The sequence below is a fragment of the Lontra canadensis genome, unplaced genomic scaffold (genome assembly GCF_010015895.1).
Source record: "Lontra canadensis isolate GAN:19392208 unplaced genomic scaffold, GSC_riverotter_1.0 scaffold160, whole genome shotgun sequence".
Taxonomy (NCBI): Eukaryota; Metazoa; Chordata; class Mammalia; order Carnivora; family Mustelidae; genus Lontra; species Lontra canadensis.
In genome coordinates, this window is record NW_022631154.1 from 894682 (window position 1) to 900681 (window position 6000).

At 59.5% G+C, this 6000-nt stretch overlaps 1 protein-coding gene across 1 annotated transcript in view; it reads right to left on the bottom strand.

Annotated features, from left to right (window-relative positions):
* The window catches only part of KCNN3 (potassium calcium-activated channel subfamily N member 3), a 119892-nt gene that overhangs the window by 41614 nt on the left and 72278 nt on the right, over positions 1-6000 (bottom strand). The gene's annotated exons all lie outside the window — the stretch shown is intronic.

The following is a 6000-nucleotide window of genomic DNA, read 5'->3' on the forward strand; positions in this document are numbered from 1 at the left end:
TTGACCTCTCCCTGCCTCAGTTCTCTCCCACGGGAAGTGGAGACCACAGTGGCCCCCCACCTCACGGAGCTAGGGTGCAGGTTAAGTGAAATAAAGCTTGCTGGTGCTACTACTTATTCTACTGTCACACTTCAAAACTTCTACCTGATTGCCTGTAGGTTTAAAAAATTGATAAGGCTTTTAACATTCTCTTCCACCTAACATGATGATTTTAGCATACTTTTATTAAACTTTCTTAGCCTTCTCCCAACTTTTTAATCTGGGGCTTTGCAACTCTCTAACCGTTATGGAATCTTTTATCACACACCTGCTCTTTCCAGAGCGTACATTTTGTTTAACGTTAGAATTTGGTTTTGCAGTTGTGGCTGGTGGACCCGGATCTCACGTCCCCCTGGCTGCACACCCATCCTACTTCACGACATTGCATGAAGACCTTAACTGTGATCCTTTCCCCAAAACGTGCAGCTCGTTTACCTTCTGAGCCCACAAAACTCTCAGGATGAGTTTTGTGCTTGTTTTCCCACAGGAGTGACTCTGACGTCTGCAACTTCGGTTCCTGAGGAAGGTCTGCTTCCTGCTGCCTGTTGTGTCCTAGGATTTGCTTAACCTTTAGGTTCAGTAAATTTTCCAGAAAAAGAGTCTATTAGGAGATGTTTAGGTGTGACTTTGCATCCCTGTGTGACTGAGAACCGCTGTTTCCATCTGCCTAATCTTAATCGCCACCCCCCACACCCGGGCTGCCAGTTCCAGAAAAGTTTTCTGGGTGTTTGTCTTTGATTATGCTGTTATCCAAACAGCCCAGTTTCTTCCTCCAAATACCTCTCATTCCCGGGCCTAGCCTTGATTCTGGAGCCTCCGGGTCTGACCCGTCGTCCACCTCTCCTTTCTGTGTCCTGCTCTACATTCGGAGAGAACTTTTAAGTGCGTCCTCCGCAGTCCACGTTCTAAAACACTCAGAGCCTCCAAAGTGAATCTTCTTTGTGCTAAAACAGTTTTAGTTTTCTGGAACTCTGTGCTTCTGTGAACCAACACGGTTCGCTTTCATGTCTGCTCCCTCGTCCATCCCTGGCAGAAGAGCCTCTAGCGTTGCCCCCAGCCCCCGCTCTCCGGATGACGCACTGTCCCACATCTGCCATCACTCTCCTTTCTTAGTTCGTGGGTCTGGCTCTTGGGGTCCCGGGACAGATCCCCCCCACGCTCTGCCGGGAACTCACCATGCCGCGCCGTTAGGGGGGACCTGCCCAGACCTGGCACCCGCACCCCCGGCTGCCCCTGCCACCAGGGCTGCTGACGACTCCTTCCTTCAGCTGGAGGGCAGGCTTCACCCAGCATGGCGGGTACCTTCCCCATCCTCACCAGCGGGTGCTGGGGGACCCCAGAGCAGCGGTCGGCAGGCTTCGGGCGCCGCGCACGCCTGTTAGCACGAGGACGCTGAGCGGCCGTCCTGCCCTGTGTGCGCTCAGTGCCGGCCGCTCACGTGCTGCTGTCCGCTCGCGTGTGAAACGCACGAGGGCCCCAGTTCGGAGGGACGCCCGCGGGGCCGCTCAGCTGCTTGAGCTCGTGACCCTTGATTTCGTCTCGGGTCACGGCCGCAGGGTCGCGAGAGGGAACCTCTCATCGAGCCGCTCCTGGGGCCCCAGACGCGGTAGGGAAGCTGCGTGTCTCCCTCTCCCTCTGCCTTTCCCCCTCCCAGCACTCTCGCTCCCAAATAAATAAATAAATAAATATATGTTTCTTGGTTTGTTTTAAATCTTAAATTTTGTAATAAAGTAACTGTGACTAGAAGCTCTGGTCACGTCCTCCCACCATCCCAGTGGAGCTCGGTGTGCCCGTGCCTCCGACCAGAGGGGCCCAGGACCAACGTGCGACCTGTCCGCAGCTCCGTCCACCCACATGGGCTCAGCCTGGGAGCTCGGGTCAGCCCCACACCGTGGCTCCCGCTGCAGACTGCGTCCCTACTCGTTCCTTAGGGCTGCGCCCCCCTGCCAGAGGTGGTCAGGGTGTGGGGGGAGGAGAGGCAGAGGAGGGGGCTCTCCTCACTTCCTGGCTCCGGATGGCACGGCCCAGAGCGAGGTAGCCGTCCGGGACACGGGCCACAAGGGGAGAGGAAGGAGGCCTCTGCTGATCCTGGAACAGGAAAGGTGGCTGTGGGCAAGAGGAAGAAGGCGCCAGACGCCGTTTCCTCTGGTTCCGGGGCAGGGCCTCCAGAACCCAGTTTCTCATGAAAATACCGATATGTAGACATTGACGAAAATTCACACCGTCGCCTCAGAGGCCTGCCGGCGGGCTGGCTGTGTGCGGAGCTCGGAGCCGCGGGCCGGGAGTCTGAAGCGATCCCATTAAACAGGCTGGAGGTGCTTTACAAAACCTGCCTTGGGATCACAAGCCAGCATGCTTTCTGCCCCCTGCGGGGAGACACGCCTTTGTCTGGGAGCCGGCAGGAAAGCCCACTTCCCCAGCCCGCCGCCCGGGCACAGGGCTCTCCGCAGCCAGCCTGCCGCGCGTGACCAGGGTTAATGAGGGGCTTCCCCGGATGGGCTCTGGGAGGCCCGTGGGAGGCGGGCGTGCAGCCAGGAGAATCCCCGAGAACGCGGAGGGCCAACGGGCAGGCCCGCAGCGCGGGATGGAAGCCACTCGGCTCCGGGAAACAAGCCTGTGCTGCCCCTGCCCTCCCCGGAGCAGACGCACCGCGTGACCGCTCACTCCGTCTCCTTCCTCAGAAGGAGGAAACGTGAAAAACCTTTACTGTCACATAAAAGCCAACCTAAGATATGAGAAATGCCTTTTAAAATGCGTCTCGCTGGAGAGGGGTCTCCATAGCAACTTCAGAAGCACGTGCAAAACCAGAGAGGAGTCCAGGCTGGCAAAGGGCGCCCGCGCGGGAGCGAGCTCTGGGCATCAGCAGGTGGGAATGTTCCAGAACCCGTTGTGCTGCTAGGTGGGCCTGTGCAGGTCACACACCCTCTGTGCCATCGTGGGTGCCAAAGCGTTCCTCGGGTCTGCCGAGCCACACCCAGGCCCCCTTGCCCGCATCGCCCTCTGCCCGGCCTGCCGTCCCCCCAGAGCAGCCCCGCACCCAGTTTCTGTCCAGCCTGTGCTCAAGTGGCTCCTGTGTCGAGGTCTCTGCCCCCCACCCTGTACTGGGTGCTGGGAAAGGAATCCCCGCTGGATTCCAAAGGAAACGGCTCGGTCACGGTAGCAGAAGTGCTTCCCTGAGCCGCAGGAGCCACACTTACTGACACGCCTTTCACAGGTCTGGAGGTCACACTCCCGAGAGTCTCACCCGGGAGCTTTACTGAGCTGCTCTCAGCTCAGCCCCCGGGGGTCCCGGGGGGGGTGTGCGGAGGGAACAGTGGAGCACCAGGCAGCCAGAGGGGGCCTGGGGCGACCCTTCAGGGGCCCTGGAGCCAGGAAGGCCCCGCAGGGACCGTCCTGCAGGAGGTGAGGGGCCGGGGCTGGGGCCTTCACACTCACAAGGGACCGGGCCTGGATGCCTGTGGCCCCGGACTCCGTTCTTGACCTTGCCGAGGCCGCTCCCTTCAGCCAGGGTGGTTCAGAGGAGGGGCCCGGCCATCACCAGCTCCTGCCGGAAGGCCAGTGGTCCAGAGTGGGCATGCGGGGGGGGGGGCCACACGGCGGCTGTGTGTGAATTTACCACGGAGTCAGCACCAAAGACAGCAATTAAGGGCAAGGGCACAGACAGCAGAGGCCTCGGTCCAAGCGACCGTGAGACTCGCCGGCCAGGGAGCCCCCGGGAGAGTCCAGGCCACAGTGACCCTGTAAGTTCCGGCGTCCACCGGGGGTTCGGGGACAAACAGGCTCCAGGTTCAAACTGACTCTGCACCCCGCGACCTGGGGCCTCTGCTTGTGTTTCCACAGTTCTAAGGAGGGGACAGTCACAGCGCCTCTACCTCTGGCCGACGGACGGCAACAGAGGTGACCCTCAGAAGGCATGCCACCCAGGACCGGTGGGACAATGACACCCACCGAGGTTGTGACGTCCTCGGGTTCCGCCAGGACGGAAGCCGTTTGGTCTAAGGGCCTTTCCACAGGACAAGGGGGACCGGCACGAGGACGGGGATTTGCTCGTTGACTCTCGGGCTCTGCTGGGACTGTGGGCAGAGGCCCGATGGGCTGCAGGGAGTGGCAACTCAGCCTCCGCTCAGAGGCCTTGGCGGGCGGGTCAACGCCAAATGAAAGGTAACGGGAGCACTTTGCGAACTACACGCTTGGAAGCGTGCCTGTTTTGGGGTAAAAAATGGTCCCCACCTTATGGCAGTTTCAGTAAACCATGACACTCACTCGCAGACACTTTGCGCTCAGTGCATGGCTCGCCCGGACAGCGGCGTGAGCGTAGACGCCAAGAGGGCGCGATGTGAGTCGTGGGAGATTCCAAACACCCTAAGGGATTTGCAAATTCGATCATGGTTGTTGGAAGACTCAGCTCCAGTCGACCAGAAAGCAGAACAGTGAGGCGGGGCCCTGCCTGTGGAAGGACTGGCTGGTTCCCCTCCACGAAGAACCGCAGAATTCCTGACGGTTACCACAGGCTCCCCGTCACCACGGCCGATCTCCGCTCTCACCGCCCCGCAGCGGGCAGGCCCACACGCTCCCTCGCTTCTTTCCAGCAACAAAGCCTGGAAGGCGGGGACCACGACCCCAGCTTGCAGGGACAGAACTGGGGTCCAGAGAGGTACAGCGACCGGCACAATGCTGCTCAGCCCGGAGTACGTCAAGGGATTTCAAGCTGGAATCCAAGCACCAGGCTTCACCCGGGAAAGGCTCATGAAGCGCCCCCAACCCCCCCCCCAAGAGCAGATGCTGCAGGCTCAGCTGCCACAAGGCAGGGTTCTGAGGAGGAGGGCATTACGAGTCTCCGGGCCTTTGCACACAAGAAGTGTGTCCCCACCCTGCACCGGCTCGCAGGGACCACCTTGTCCTGCTTAGGGGTCCTTGTGGCTGCAGAAGGGACCCCTCTTGATCTGACTGTGTGTCTGCTGGACATTTACCTGCAAACAGAACATCTCCAAACAGGGGGATCTGGCTCAACACACACACGTGAGAAGTTCTCGGCTAACTCTCCTCCACCCTCTCTCTCTTGCTCTGTCTCTGCCGGGACGCGTGCTGGAAGACTGGCCGCGCGGCCATCAGCAGACTGAGGGGCGCCGCCGGGTCCGTGCAAACCGCCCAGGGTCTTGCCCGGCCTCCCCACGTGATCAAAGTAACTCCTGTCAAGCGAACTTCTCCTCCTTCCTTCTCGAGAGATCCTCATTTCAAAACAAGGACCCTGAGCCCCAGACGGGTTCAGGGACTTGCCCGAGGCCTCACAGCAACTTAGGGAGAGAATCCAGATGTGTTCAGACTCCACATGGGAAATCAGATTAGAATGAATACCCAGGGCTAGCTGGAGAGGGACAGGAGTCACCAAGGGCAGCGTGGGGGGGGGCGGTGGAGGGAGGGGCCTCGTCTGGGCCGTGAGGCTCAGGGAGGGCAGTTCAAGGGCTCGCGCTCGCAGTACGGGTGGGTCTCCACGGCCACGTCCTCCCACTTGCCCAGCACCAGCTCCTGGAATGGTGTTTCCCAGAGTATGCTCTTGCTGCATCGAGTGTCTCAAAATTTTAGTTGCACGCGGATCACCAGATGAGCTTGTTAGCAAATTCTACCAGTAGCTCTGGGATGACGCCTGAGTTCCACGTCCTGACAAGTTCCCAATGATACCGATGCCGCTGGCGTGTGGACCGCACGCTGGGGACCCACCCCTCAATAGTGCACAATGAAAAGGGTTTTGGGGTGAATACTTATGAGACTATCTGGACTAAACAAACTAAACCAGATTCCTCACTGCAGGCCTTGTGGAAGGCTTGGAAGATACTGGTGAGGGGAAGGGATGATGCAGAATTGGCAAGTGTCGCCGTGAGAAAGAGCGAGCAACGACACAGAGCACGTGAGCCCAGCGGTTTGCAGAGGCCTGGACTGCGCCAGGCTCCCCGCTCACCTGGC